At 46.8% G+C, this 15,674-nt stretch overlaps 3 non-coding genes across 3 annotated transcripts; all 3 read left to right on the top strand.

Annotated features, from left to right (window-relative positions):
• Nucleotides 1-727: 727 nt before the first annotated feature.
• On the top strand, nucleotides 728-799 carry TRNAG-UCC (transfer RNA glycine (anticodon UCC)). Its single transcript has one exon. It is a non-coding gene; the product is annotated as a tRNA-Gly (tRNA).
• A 9,523-nt stretch (nucleotides 800-10,322) lies between these two features.
• Nucleotides 10,323-10,394, top strand: TRNAE-UUC (transfer RNA glutamic acid (anticodon UUC)). The gene has a single exon. It is a non-coding gene; the product is annotated as a tRNA-Glu (tRNA).
• Nucleotides 10,395-15,124: 4,730 nt separating this feature from the next.
• On the top strand, nucleotides 15,125-15,196 carry TRNAG-UCC (transfer RNA glycine (anticodon UCC)). The gene has a single exon. It is a non-coding gene; the product is annotated as a tRNA-Gly (tRNA).
• Nucleotides 15,197-15,674: the final 478 nt, after the last annotated feature.

The following is a 15,674-nucleotide window of genomic DNA, read 5'->3' as shown; positions in this document are numbered from 1 at the left end:
AGGCAAATGAGGTGAGAGCCCTGCCAGAATAGCTCCAGCGATCCCATGCCACTCCTCTGAAGGCTCCTGATCTGCATAACCACAGCATTTTGAGCAGGAAGCAGAGTGGCGCAGCGGAAGCGTGCTGGGCCCATTCCCCAGAGGTCCATGGATCGAAACCATCCTCTGCTAGCATGGATTGATTTTTTTTCTTGTGAGGACCACTCTCTCGTTTCCACGCTGCCAGAGCGGAAAACAGCAGGCTTGTGCCAGCTTTTTGTGGGAAGAGACTGCTCAACTATCGGTCTCTGCTCAAAGTCAGGGAGACAGATGGTCAGAGAATCAACCCTACACTTCAAAGGAAATGATGCACAGTTATGACCATTAACGAAAGATGGGACCCTCGCACTTCTTTCTGAGGCTGCTTGGAACGTTATTATTCCCTTTTTTTGTACTGCTATTATCAATCTCCTGTGAATTTCGTGGAGCTGTTTTCTTTCTCTACCCTGCTGTTTTTCCCTTGCTGCCAATATATCTTATTTCAATGATTTGAACTGCTGCTTTCCCTTTCTCCTTTTCTGCGCAGCTTTTGCATTGGTTTCAATCTCCAGTTCCTTAGCAGTTGCAAGAACTTTTTTCCTGATTTTCATGTTGGTCTGTAAACCAAAAATACCTCTGATACTGGTGCAATATAGTCATTGAACTCAGGGTTGTGATGTCTAGAGTTTAAAAAAACATATGCCACGGAGCGTTGGTGGTATAGTGGTGAGCATAGCTGCCTTCCAAGCAGTTGACCCGGGTTCGATTCCCGGCCAACGCAGTGCTAATATTTATACATTAAGCAAGCTGTAGCTATTTTAACGCAATATGTTAAAAAAAAGAGAAATATCTTGACCAGATCACTCAGCTATTAGATAAATAATAAACAAGGACATAGGCAGGCATCCCAAAAGCCCCGTCTGCGACTTTCTATGTCCTGAAATTTTTATATTTTACAAACAGCAGTCACCACTCACAACTGCTGGTAATAAATGGGCTGCAGGGGGGCAGGCAATGAAACGGCTAAGCCCTTCTGCCCGACCAGCCTTTAGAACTGCAGCATCTCTGCAGTAAAAAGTGTTTCAGGTCAATATCTCTCCCCTGGAAAAAATGTGCGAGACCCACCACCGATAAATGTGGCAAAAGTCCCCAACATTTTCTGCATATTTGTGCTCTTACCTGAAAGCAGCGCCACCTTGTAGTCATCGCAGGCAACTGCAGCATACAACCAAATTTATCCGAGAGCAAGGTGAAAGAAACCCAAGAGAACAGCCCCTGTCTGCAGCAGGAAGGTTGGCTGCTTCGAATGGACAGAACTTCCAGTCCTAAGTCCACACACGTCCCGAACGCTCCCAAACGCTCATACCGGGCAAGCCCTCACCGGGTGCACCTCTGGCTCCCAGGTAAGGCCAAAACCTGAGCATGGTAGCGCAGGATCACAGAGAAGGAGCGGGTGGGGGTGCTTCTGTCTTGACAAAGGCGTGATATGGCTAGTGACTGAGAGGGCCTTGACTTTCCCCTATGACTGACTGTGAGAGGGGAAGGCGAAGATTTTCTGCACCCAGCATGCCTTGTGACATTCTTAGGCAAATGAGGTGAGAGCCCTGCCAGAATAGCTCCAGCGATCCCATGCCACTCCTCTGAAGGCTCCTGATCTGCATAACCACAGGATTTTGAGCAGGAAGCAGAGTGGCGCAGCGGAAGCGTGCTGGGCCCATAACCCAGAGGTCGATGGATCGAAACCATCCTCTGCTAGCATGGATTGAATTTTTTTCTTGTGAGGACCACTCTCTCGTTTCCACGCTGGCAGAGCGGAAAACAGCAGGCTTGTGCCAGCTTTTTGTGGGAAGAGACTGCTCAACTATCGGTCTCTGCTCAAAGTCAGGGAGACAGATGGTCAGAGAATCAACTCTACACTTCAAAGGAAATGATGCACAGTTATGACCATTAAAGAAAGATGGGACACTCGCACTTCTTTCTGAGCCTGCTTGGAACGTTATTATTCCCTTTTTTTGTCCTGCTATTATCAATCTCCTGTGAATTTCGTGGAGCTGTTTTCTTTCTCTACCCTGCTGTTTTTCCCTTGTTGCCAAAATATGCTTATTTCAATGATTTGAACTGCTGCTTTCCCTTTCTCCTTTTCTGCGCAGCTTTTGCATTGGTTTCAATCTCCAGTTCCTTAGCAGTTGCAAGAACTTTTTTCCTGATTTTCATGTTGGTCTGTAAACCAAAAATACCTCTGATACTGGTGCAATATAGTCATTGAACTCAGGGTTGTGATGTCTAGAGTTTAAAAAAAACATATGCCATGGAGAGTTGGTGGTATAGTGGTGAGCATAGCTGCCTTCCAAGCAGTTGACCCGGGTTCGATTCCCGGCCAACGCAGTGCTAATATTTATACATTAAGCAAGCTGTAGCTATTCTATCGCAATATGTTAAAAAAAAGAGAAATATCTTGACCAGATTACTCAGCTATTAGATAAATAATAAACAAAGACATAGGCAGGCATCCCAAAAGCCCCGTCTGCGACTTTCTATGTCCTGAAATTTTTATATTTTACAAACAGCAGTCATCACTCACAACTGCTGGTAATAAATGGGCTGCAGGGGGGCAGGCAATGAAACGGCTAAGCCCTTCTGCCCGACCAGCCTTTAGAACTACAGCATCTCTGCAGTAAAAAGTGTTTCAGGTCAATATCTCTCCCCTGGAAAAAATGTGCGAGACCCACCACCGATAAATGTGGCAAAAGTCCCCAACATTTTCTGCATATTTGTGCTCTTACCTGAAAGCAGCGCCACCTTGTAGTCATCGCAGGCAACTGCAGCATACAACCAAATTTATCCGAGAGCAAGGTGAAAGAAACCCAAGGGAACAGCCCCTGTCTGCAGCAGGAAGGTTGGCTGCTTCGAATGGACAGAACTTCCAGTCCTATGTCCACTCACGTCCCGAACGCTCAAGCCCTCACCGGGTGCACCTCTGGCTCCCAGGTAAGGCCAAAACCTGAGCATGGTAGCGCAGGATCACAGAGAAGGAGCGGGTGGGGGTGCTTCTGTCTTGACAAAGGCGTGACATGGCTAGTGACTGAGAGGGCCTTGACTTTCCCCTATGACTGACTGTGAGAGGGGAAGGCGAAGATTTTCTGCACCCAGCATGCCTTGTGACATTCTTAGGCAAATGAGGTGAGCGCCCTGCCAGAATAGCTCCAGCGATCCCATGCCACTCCTCTGAAGGCTCCTGATCTGCATAACCACAGGATTTTGAGCAGGAAGCAGAGTGGCGCAGCGGAAGCGTGCTGGGCCCATAACCCAGAGGTCGATGGATCGAAACCATCCTCTGCTAACATGGATTGATTTTTTTTCTTGTGAGGACCACTCTCTCGTTTCCACGCTGCCAGAGCGGAAAAAAGCAGGCTTGTGCCAGCTTTTTGTGGGAAGAGACTGCTCAACTATCGGTCTCTGCTCAAAGTCAGGGAGACAGATGGTCAGAGAATCAACCCTACACTTCAAAGGAAATGATGCACAGTTATGACCATTAACGAAAGATGGGACCCTCGCACTTCTTTCTGAGGCTGCTTGGAACGTTATTATTCCCTTTTTTTGTCCTGCTATTATCAATCTCCTGTGAATTTCGTGGAGCTGTTTTCTTTCTCTACCCTGCTGTTTTTCCCTTGCTGCCAATATATGCTTATTTCAATGATTTGAACTGCTGCTTTCCCTTTCTCCTTTTCTGCGCAGCTTTTGCATTGGTTTCAATCTCCAGTTCCTTAGCAGTTGCAAGAACTTTTTTCCTGATTTTCATGTTGGTCTGTAAACCAAAAATACCTCTGATACTGGTGCAATATAGTAATTGAACTCAGGGTTGTGATGTCTAGAGTTTAAAAAAAACATATGCCCCGGAGCGTTGGTGGTATAGTGGTGACCATAGCTGCCTTCCAAGCAGTTGACCCGGGTTTGATTCCCGGCCAACGCAGTGCTAATATTTATACATTAAGCAAGCTGTAGCTATTCTAACGCAATATGTTAAAAAAAAGAGAAATATCTTGACCAGATTACTCAGCTATTAGATAAATAATAAACAAAGACATAGGCAGGCATCCCAAAAGCCCCGTCTGCGACTTTCTATGTCCTGAAATTTTTATATTTTACAAACAGCAGTCACCACTCACAACTGCTGGTAATAAATGGGCTGCAGGGGGGCAGGCAATGAAACGGCTAAGCCCTTCTGCCCGACCAGCCTTTAGAACTGCAGAATCTCTGCAGTAAAAAGTGTTTCAGGTCAATATCTCTCCCCTGGAAAAAATGTGCGAGACCCACCACCGATAAATGTGGCAAAAGTCCCCAACATTTTCTGCATATTTGTGCTCTTACCTGAAAGCAGCGCCACCTTGTAGTCATCGCAGGCAACTGCAGCATACAACCAAATTTATCCGAGAGCAAGGTGAAAGAAACCCAAGGGAACAGCCCCTGTCTGCAGCAGGAAGGTTGGCTGCTTCGAATGGACAGAACTTCCAGTCCTAAGTCCACTCACGTCCCGAACGCTCCCAAACGCTCATACCGGGCAAGCCCTCACCGGGTGCACCTCTGGCTCCCAGGTAAGGCCAAAACCTGAGCATGGTAGCGCAGGATCACAGAGAAGGAGCGGGTGGGGGTGCTTCTGTCTTGACAAAGGCGTGACATGGCTAGTGACTGAGAGGGCCTTGACTTTCCCCTATGACTGACTGTGAGAGGGGAAGGTGAAGATTTTCTGCACCCAGCATGCCTTGTGACATTCTAAGGCAAATGAGGTGAGAGCCCTGCCAGAATAGCTCCAGCGATCCCATGCCACTCCTCTGAAGGCTTCTGATCTGCATAACCATAGCATTTTGAGCAGGAAGCAGAGTGGCGCAGCGGAAGCGTGCTGGGCCCATAACCCAGAGGTCGATGGATCGAAACCGTCCTCTGCTAGCATGGATTGATTTTTTTTCTTGTGAGGACCAATCTCTCGTTTCCACGCTGCCAGAGCGGAAAAAAGCAGGCTTGTGCCAGCTTTTTGTGGGAAGAGACTGCTCAACTATCGGTCTCTGCTCAAAGTCAGGGAGACAGATGGTCAGAGAATCAACCCTACACTTCAAAGGAAATGATGCACAGTTATGACCTTTAAAGAAAGATGGGACCCTCGCACTTCTTTCTGAGGCTGCTTGGAACGTTATTATTCCCTTTTTTTGTCCTGCTATTATCAATCTCCTGTGAATTTCGTGGAGCTGTTTTCTTTCTCTACCCTGCTGTTTTTCCCTTGCTGCCAATATATGCTTATTTCAATGATTTGAACTGCTGCTTTCCCTTTCTCCTTTTCTGCGCAGCTTTTGCATTGGTTTCAATCTCCAGTTCCTTAGCAGTTGCAAGAACTTTTTTCCTGATTTTCATGTTGGTCTGTAAACCAAAAATACCTCTGATACTGGTGCAATATAGTCATTGAACTCAGGGTTGTGATGTCTAGAGTTTAAAAAAAACATATGCCATGGAGCGTTGGTGGTATAGTGGTGAGCATAGCTGCCTTCCAAGCAGTTGACCTGGGTTTGATTCCCGGCCAACGCAGTGCTAATATTTATACATTAAGCAAGCTGTAGCTATTCTAACGCAATATGTTAAAAAAAAGAGAAATATCTTGACCAGATTACTCAGCTATTAAATAAATAATAAACAAAGACATAGGCAGGCATCCCAAAAGCCCCGTCTGCGACTTTCTATGTCCTGAAATTTTTATATTTTACAAACAGCAGTCACCACTCACAACTGCTGGTAATAAATGGGCTGCAGGGGGGCAGGCAATGAAACGGCTAAGCCCTTCTGCCCGACCAGCCTTTAGAACTGCAGCATCTCTGCAGTAAAAAGTGTTTCAGGTCAATATCTCTCCCCTGGAAAAAATGTGCGAGACCCACCACCGATAAATGTGGCAAAAGTCCCCAACATTTTCTGCATATTTGTGCTCTTACCTGAAAGCAGCGCCACCTTGTAGTCATCGCAGGCAACTGCAGCATACAACCAAATTTATCCGAGAGCAAGGTGAAAGAAACCCAAGGGAACAGCCCCTGTCTGCAGCAGGAAGGTTTGCTGCTTCGAATGGACAGAACTTCCAGTCCTAAGTCCACTCACGTCCCGAACGCTCATACCGGGCAAGCCCTCACCGGGTGCACCTCTGGCTCCCAGGTAAGGCCAAAACCTGAGCATGGTAGCGCAGGATCACAGAGAAGGAGCGGGTGGGGGTGCTTCTGTCTTGACAAAGGCGTGACATGGCTAGTGACTGAGAGGGCCTTGACTTTCCCCTATGACTGACTGTGAGAGGGGAAGGTGAAGATTTTCTGCACCCAGCATGCCTTGTGACATTCTTAGGCAAATGAGGTGAGAGCCCTGCCAGAATAGCTCCAGCGATCCCATGCCACTCCTCTGAAGGCTCCTGATCTGCATAACCACAGCATTTTGAGCAGGAAGCAGAGTGGCGCAGCGGAAGCGTGCTGGGCCCATAACCCAGAGGTCGATGGATCGAAACCATCCTCTGCTAGCATGGATTGATTTTTTTTCTTGTGAGGACCACTCTCTCGTTTCCACGCTGCCAGAGCGGAAAAAAGCAGGCTTGTGCCAGCTTTTTGTGGGAAGAGACTGCTCAACTATCGGTCTCTGCTCAAAGTCAGGGAGACAGATGGTCAGAGAATCAACCCTACACTTCAAAGGAAATGATGCACAGTTATGACCATTAACGAAAGATGGGACCCTCGCACTTCTTTCTGAGGCTGCTTGGAACGTTATTATTCCCTTTTTTTGTCCTGCTATTATCAATCTCCTGTGAATTTCGTGGAGCTGTTTTCTTTCTCTACCCTGCTGTTTTTCCCTTGCTGCCAATATATGCTTATTTCAATGATTTGAACTGCTGCTTTCCCTTTCTCCTTTTCTGCGCAGCTTTTGCATTGGTTTCAATCTCCAGTTCCTTAGCAGTTGCAAGAACTTTTTTCCTGATTTTCATGTTGGTCTGTAAACCAAAAATACCTCTGATACTGGTGCAATATAGTCATTGAACTCAGGGTTGTGATGTCTAGAGTTTAAAAAAAACATATGCCACGGAGCGTTGGTGGTATAGTGGTGAGCATAGCTGCCTTCCAAGCAGTTGACCCGGGTTCGATTCCCAGCCAACGCAGTGCTAATATTTATACATTAAGCAAGCTGTAGCTATTCTAACGCAATATGTTAAAAAAAAGAGAAATATCTTGACCAGATTACTCAGCTATTAGATAAATAATAAACAAAGACATAGGCAGGCATCCCAAAAGCCCCGTCTGCGACTTTCTATGTCCTGAAATTTTTATATTTTACAAACAGCAGTCACCACTCACAACTGCTGGTAATAAATGGGCTGCAGGGGGGCAGGCAATGAAACGGCTAAGCCCTTCTGCCCGACCAGCCTTTAGAACTGCAGCATCTCTGCAGTAAAAAGTGTTTCAGGTCAATATCTCTCCCCTGGAAAAAATGTGCGAGACCCACCACCGATAAATGTGGCAAAAGTCCCCAACATTTTATGCATATTTGTGCTCTTACCTGAAAGCAGCGCCACCTTGTAGTCATCGCAGGCAACTGCAGCATACAACCAAATTTATCCGAGAGCAAGGTGAAAGAAACCCAAGGGAACAGCCCCTGTCTGCAGCAGGAAGGTTGGCTGCTTCGAATGGACAGAACTTCCAGTCCTAAGTCCACTCACGTCCCGAACGCTCCCAAACGCTCATACCGGACAAGCCCTCACCGGGTGCACCTCTGGCTCTCAGGTAAGGCCAAAACCTGAGCATGGTAGCGCAGGATCACAGAGAAGGAGCGGGTGGGGGTGCTTCTGTCTTGACAAAGGCGTGACATGACTATTGACTGAGAGGGCCTTGACTTTCCCCTATGACTGACTGTGAGAGGGGAAGGTGAAGATTTTCTGCACCCAGCATGCCTTGTGACATTCTTAGGCAAATGAGGTGAGAGCCCTGCCAGAATAGCTCCAGCGATCCCATGCCACTCCTCTGAAGGCTCCTGATCTGCATAACCACAGCATTTTGAGCAGGAAGCAGAGTGGCGCAGCGGAAGCGTGCTGGGCCCATAACCCAGAGGTCGATGGATCGCAACCATCCTCTGCTAGCATGGATTGATTTTTTTTCTTGTGAGGACCACTCTCTCGTTTCCACGCTGCCAGAGCGGAAAACAGCAGGCTTGTGCCAGCTTTTTGTGGGAAGAGACTGCTCAACTATCGGTCTCTGCTCAAAGTCAGGGAGACAGATGGTCAGAGAATCAACCCTACACTTCAAAGGAAATGATGCACAGTTATGACCATTAAAGAAAGATGGGACCCTCGCACTTCTTTCTGAGGCTGCTTGGAACGTTATTATTCCCTTTTTTTGTCCTGCTATTATCAATCTCCTGTGAATTTCGTGGAGCTGTTTTCTTTCTCTACCCTGCTGTTTTTCCCTTGCTGCCAATATATGCTTATTTCAATGATTTGAACTGCTGCTTTCCCTTTCTCCTTTTCTGCGCAGCTTTTGCATTGGTTTCAATCTCCAGTTCCTTAGCAGTTGCAAGAACTTTTTTCCTGATTTTCATGTTGGTCTGTAAACCAAAAATACCTCTGATACTGGTGCAATATAGTAATTGAACTCAGGGTTGTGATGTCTAGAGTTTAAAAAAAACATATGCCACGGAGCGTTGGTGGTATAGTGGTGAGCATAGCTGCCTTCCAAGCAGTTGACCCGGGTTCGATTCCTGGCCAACGCAGTGCTAATATTTATACATTAAGCAAGCTGTAGCTATTCTAACGCAATATGTTAAAAAAAAGTGAAATATCTTGACCAGATTACTCAGCTATCAGAAAAATAATAAACAAAGACATAGGCAGGCATCCCAAAAGCCCCGTCTGCGACTTTCTATGTCCTGAAATTTTTATATTTTACAAACAGCAGTCACCACTCACAACTGCTGGTAATAAATGGGCTGCAGGGGGGCAGGCAATGAAACGGCTAAGCTCTTCTGCCCGACCAGCCTTTAGAACTGCAGCATCTCTGCAGTAAAAAGTGTTTCAGGTCAATATCTCTCCCCTGGAAAAAATGTGCGAGACCCACCACCGATAAATGTGGCAAAAGTCCCCAACATTTTCTGCATGTTTGTGCTCTTACCTGAAAGCAGCGCCACCTTGTAGTCATCGCAGGCAACTGCAGCATACAACCAAATTTATCCGAGAGCAAGGTGAAAGAAACCCAAGGGAACAGCCCCTGTCTGCAGCAGGAAGGTTGGCTGCTTCGAATGGACAGAACTTCCAGTCCTAAGTCCACTCACGTCCCGAACGCTCCCAAACGCTCATACCGGGCAAGCCCTCACCGGGTGCACCTCTGGCTCCCAGGTAAGGCCAAAACCTGAGCATGGTAGCGCAGGATCACAGAGAAGGAGCGGGTGGGGGTGCTTCTGTCTTGACAAAGGCGTGACATGGCTAGTGACTGAGAGGGCCTTGACTTTCCCCTATGACTGACTGTGAGAGGGGAAGGTGAAGATTTTCTGCACCCAGCATGCCTTGTGACATTCTTAGGCAAATGAGGTGAGAGCCCTGCCAGAATAGCTCCAGCGATCCCATGCCACTCCTCTGAAGGCTCCTGATCAGCATAACCACAGCATTTTGAACAGGAAGCAGAGTGGCGCAGCGGAAGCGTGCTGGGCCCATAACCCAGAGGTCGATGGATCGAAACCATCCTCTGCTAGCATGGATTGATTTTTTTTCTGGTGAGGACCACTCTCTCGTTTCCACGCTGCCAGAGCGGAAAAAAGCAGGCTTGTGCCAGCTTTTTGTGGGAAGAGACTGCTCAACTATCGGTCTCTGCTCAAAGTCAGGGAGACAGATGGTCAGAGAATCAACCCTACACTTCAAAGGAAATGATGCACAGTTATGACCATTAACGAAAGATGGGACCCTCGCACTTCTTTCTGAGGCTGCTTGGAACGTTATTATTCCCTTTTTTTGTCCTGCTATTATCAATCTCCTGTGAATTTCGTGGAGCTGTTTTCTTTCTCTACCCTGCTGTTTTTCCCTTGCTGCCAATATATGCTTATTTCAATGATTTGAACTGCTGCTTTCCCTTTCTCCTTTTCTGCGCAGCTTTTGCATTGGTTTCAATCTCCAGTTCCTTAGCAGTTGCAAGAACTTTTTTCCTGATTTTCATGTTGGTCTGTAAACCAAAAATACCTCTGATACTGGTGCAATATAGTCATTGAACTCAGGGTTGTGATGTCTAGAGTTAAAGAAAAACATATGCCACGGAGAGTTGGTGGTATAGTGGTGAGCATAGCTGCCTTTCAAGCAGTTGACCCGGGTTCGATTCCCGGCCAACGCAGTGCTAATATTTATACATTAAGCAAGCTGTAGCTATTCTAACGCAATATGTTAAAAAAAAGAGAAATATCTTGACCAGATTACTCAGCTATTAGATAAATAATAAACAAAGACATAGGCAGGCATCCCAAAAGCCCCGTCTGCGACTTTCTATGTCCTGAAATTTTTATATTTTACAAACAGCAGTCACCACTCACAACTGCTGGTAATAAATGGGCTGCAGGGGGGCAGGCAATGAAACGGCTAAGCCCTTCTGCCCGACCAGCCTTTAGAACTGCAGCATCTCTGCAGTAAAAAGTGTTTCAGGTCAATATCTCTCCCCTGGAAAAAATGTGCGAGACCCACCACCGATAAATGTGGCAAAAGTCCCCAACATTTTCTGCATATTTGTGCTCTTACCTGAAAGCAGCGCCACCTTGTAGTCATCGCAGGCAACTGCAGCATACAACCAAATTTATCCGAGAGCAAGGTGAAAGAAACCCAAGGGAACAGCCCCTGTCTGCAGCAGGAAGGTTGGCTGCTTTGAATGGACAGAACTTCCATTCCTAAGTCCACTCACGTCCCGAACGCTCCCAAACGCTCATACCGGGCAAGCCTTCACCGGGTGCACCTCTGGCTCCCAGGTAAGGCCAAAACCTGAGCATGGTAGTGCAGGATCACAGAGAAGGAGCGGGTGGGGGTACTTCTGTCTTGACAAAGACGTGACATGGCTAGTGACTGAGAGGGCCTTGACTTTCCCCTATGACTGACTGTGAGAGGGGAAGGCAAAGATTTTCTGCACCCAGCATGCCTTGTGACATTCTTAGGCAAATGAGGTGAGAGCCCTGCCAGAATAGCTCCAGCGATCCCATGCCACTCCTCTGAATGCTCCTTATCTGCATAACCATAACATTTTGAGCAGGAAGCAGAGTGGCGCAGCGGAAGCATGCTGGGCCCATAACCAAGAGGTCGATGGATCGAAACCATCCTCTGCTAGCATGGATTGATTTTTTTTCTTGTGAGGACCACTCTCTCGTTTCCACGCTGCCAGAGCGGAAAAAAGCAGGCTTGTGCCAGCTTTTTGTGGGAAGAGACTGCTCAACTATCGGTCTCTGCTCAAAGTCAGGGAGACAGATGGTCAGAGAATCAACCCTACACTTCAAAGGAAATGATGCACAGTTATGACCATTAAAGAAAGATGGGACCCTCGCACTTCTTTCTGAGGCTGCTTGGAACGTTATTATTCCCTTTTTTTGTCCTGCTATTATCAATCTCCTGTGAATTTCGTGGAGCTGTTTTCTTTCTCTACCCTGCTGTTTTTCCCTTGCTGCCAATATATGCTTATTTCAATGATTTGAACTGCTGCTTTCCCTTTCTCCTTTTCTGCGCAGCTTTTGCATTGGTTTCAATCTCCAGTTCCTTAGCAGTTGCAAGAACTTTTTTCCTGATTTTCATGTTGGTCTGTAAACCAAAAATACCTCTGATACTGGTGCAATATAGTCATTGAACTCAGGGTTGTGATGTCTAGAGTTTAAAAAAAACATATGCCATGGAGTGTTGGTGGTATAGTGGTGAGCATAGCTGCCTTCCAAGCAGTTGACCTGGGTTTGATTCCTGGCCAACGCAGTGCTAATATTTATACATTAAGCAAGCTGTAGCTATTCTAACGCAATATGTTAAAAAAAAGAGAAATATCTTGACCAGATTACTCAGCTATTAGATAAATAATAAACAAAGACATAGGCAGGCATCCCAAAAGCCCCGTCTGCGACTTTCTATGTCCTGAAATTTTTATATTTTACAAACAGCAGTCACCACTCACAACTGCTGGTAATAAATGGGCTGCAGGGGGGCAGGCAATGAAACGGCTAAGCCCTTCTGCCCGACCAGCCTTTAGAACTGCAGCATCTCTGCAGTAAAAAGTGTTTCAGGTCAATATCTCTCCCCTGGAAAAAATGTGCGAGACCCACCACCGATAAATGTGGCAAAAGTCCCCAACATTTTCTGCATATTTGTGCTCTTACCTGAAAGCAGCGCCACCTTGTAGTCATCGCAGGCAACTGCAGCATACAACCAAATTTATCCGAGAGCAAGGTGAAAGAAACCCAAGGGAACAGCCCCTGTCTGCAGCAGGAAGGTTGGCTGCTTCGAATGGACAGAACTTCCAGTCCTAAGTCCACTCACGTCCCGAACGCTCATACCGGGCAAGCCCTCACCGGGTGCACCTCTGGCTCCCAGGTAAGGCCAAAACCTGAGCATGGTAGCGCAGGATCACAGAGAAGGAGCGGGTGGGGGTGCTTCTGTCTTGACAAAGGCGTGACATGGCTAGTGACTGAGAGGGCCTTGACTTTCCCCTATGACTGACTGTGAGAGGGGAAGGTGAAGATTTTCTGCACCCAGCATGCCTTGTGACATTCTTAGGCAAATGAGGTGAGAGCCCTGCCAGAATAGCTCCAGCGATCCCATGCCACTCCTCTGAAGGCTCCTGATCTGCATAACCACAGCATTTTGAGCAGGAAGCAGAGTGGCGCAGCGGAAGCGTGCTGGGCCCATAACCCAGAGGTCGATGGATCGAAACCATCCTCTGCTAGCATGGATTGATTTTTTTTCTTGTGAGGACCACTCTCTCGTTTCCACGCTGCCAGAGCGGAAAAAAGCAGGCTTGTGCCAGCTTTTTGTGGGAAGAGACTGCTCAACTATCGGTCTCTGCTCAAAGTCAGGGAGACAGATGGTCAGAGAATCAACCCTACACTTCAAAGGAAATGATGCACAGTTATGACCATTAACGAAAGATGGGACCCTCGCACTTCTTTCTGAGGCTGCTTGGAACGTTATTATTCCCTTTTTTTGTCCTGCTATTATCAATCTCCTGTGAATTTCGTGGAGCTGTTTTCTTTCTCTACCCTGCTGTTTTTCCCTTGCTGCCAATATATGCTTATTTCAATGATTTGAACTGCTGCTTTCCCTTTCTCCTTTTCTGCGCAGCTTTTGCATTGGTTTCAATCTCCAGTTCCTTAGCAGTTGCAAGAACTTTTTTCCTGATTTTCATGTTGGTCTGTAAACCAAAAATACCTCTGATACTGGTGCAATATAGTCATTGAACTCAGGGTTGTGATGTCTAGAGTTTAAAAAAAACATATGCCACGGAGCGTTGGTGGTATAGTGGTGAGCATAGCTGCCTTCCAAGCAGTTGACCCGGGTTCGATTCCCAGCCAACGCAGTGCTAATATTTATACATTAAGCAAGCTGGAGCTATTCTAACGCAATATGTTAAAAAAAAGAGAAATATCTTGACCAGATTACTCAGCTATTAGATAAATAATAAACAAAGACATAGGCAGGCATCCCAAAAGCCCCGTCTGCGACTTTCTATGTCCTGAAATTTTTATATTTTACAAACAGCAGTCACCACTCACAACTGCTGGTAATAAATGGGCTGCAGGGGGGCAGGCAATGAAACGGCTAAGCCCTTCTGCCCGACCAGCCTTTAGAACTGCAGCATCTCTGCAGTAAAAAGTGTTTCAGGTCAATATCTCTCCCCTGGAAAAAATGTGCGAGACCCACCACCGATAAATGTGGCAAAAGTCCCCAACATTTTATGCATATTTGTGCTCTTACCTGAAAGCAGCGCCACCTTGTAGTCATCGCAGGCAACTGCAGCATACAACCAAATTTATCCGAGAGCAAGGTGAAAGAAACCCAAGGGAACAGCCCCTGTCTGCAGCAGGAAGGTTGGCTGCTTCGAATGGACAGAACTTCCAGTCCTAAGTCCACTCACGTCCCGAACGCTCCCAAACGCTCATACCGGACAAGCCCTCACCGGGTGCACCTCTGGCTCTCAGGTAAGGCCAAAACCTGAGCATGGTAGCGCAGGATCACAGAGAAGGAGCGGGTGGGGGTGCTTCTGTCTTGACAAAGGCGTGACATGCCTATTGACTGAGAGGGCCTTGACTTTCCCCTATGACTGACTGTGAGAGGGGAAGGTGAAGATTTTCTGCACCCAGCATGCCTTGTGACATTCTTAGGCAAATGAGGTGAGAGCCCTGCCAGAATAGCTCCAGCGATCCCATGCCACTCCTCTGAAGGCTCCTGATCTGCATAACCACAGCATTTTGAGCAAGAAGCAGAGTGGCGCAGCGGAAGCGTGCTGGGCCCATAACCCAGAGGTCGATGGATCGCAACCATCCTCTGCTAGCATGGATTGAATTTTTTTCTTGTGAGGACCACTCTCTCGTTTCCACGCTGCCAGAGTGGAAAACAGCAGGCTTGTGCCAGCTTTTTGTGGGAAGAGACTGCTCAACTATCGGTCTCTGCTCAAAGTCAGGGAGACAGATGGTCAGAGAATCAACCCTCCCCTTCAAAGGAAATGATGCACAGTTATGACCATTAAAGAAAGATGGGACCCTCGCACTTCTTTCTGAGCCTGCTTGGAACGTTATTATTCCCTTTTTTTGTCCTGCTATTATCAATCTCCTGTGAATTTCGTGGAGCTGTTTTCTTTCTCTACCCTGCTGTTTTTCCCTTGCTGCCAATATATGCTTATTTCAATGATTTGAACTGCTGCTTTCCCTTTCTCCTTTTCTGCGCAGCTTTTGCATTGGTTTCAATCTCCAGTTTCTTAGCAGTTGCAAGAACTTTTTTCCTGATTTTCATGTTGGTCTGTAAACCAAAAATACCTCTGATACTGGTGCAATATAGTAATTGAACTCAGGGTTGTGATGTCTAGAGTTTAAAAAAAACATATGCCGCGGAGCGTTGGTGGTATAGTGGTGAGCATAGCTGCCTTCCAAGCAGTTGACCTGGGTTCGATTCCCGGCCAACGCAGTGCTAATATTTATACATTAAGCAAGCTGTAGCTATTCTAACGCAATATGTTAAAAAAAAGTGAAATATCTTGACCAGATTACTCAGCTATTAGATAAATAATAAACAAAGACATAGGCAGGCATCCCAAAAGCCCCGTCTGCGACTTTCTATGTCCTGAAATTTTTATATTTTACAAACAGCAGTCACCACTCACAACTGCTGGTAATAAATGGGCTGCAGGGGGGCAGGCAATGAAACGGCTAAGCCCTTCTGCCCGACCAGCCTTTAGAACTGCAGCATCTCTGCAGTAAAAAGTGTTTCAGGTCAATATCTCTCCCCTGGAAAAAATGTGCGAGACCCACCACCGATAAATGTGGCAAAAGTCCCCAACATTTTCTGCATATTTGTGCTCTTACCTGAAAGCAGCGCCACCTTGTAGTCATCGCAGGCAACTGCAGCATACAACCAAATTTATCCGAGAGCAAGGTGAAAGAAA

The sequence above is a fragment of the Pleurodeles waltl genome, unplaced genomic scaffold, assembly GCF_031143425.1.
Source record: "Pleurodeles waltl isolate 20211129_DDA unplaced genomic scaffold, aPleWal1.hap1.20221129 scaffold_69, whole genome shotgun sequence".
Lineage (NCBI taxonomy): Eukaryota > Metazoa > Chordata > Amphibia > Caudata > Salamandridae > Pleurodeles > Pleurodeles waltl.
The sequence above is the reverse complement of the archived record's forward strand: the minus strand, read 5'-3'. Positions and strand labels throughout refer to the sequence as shown.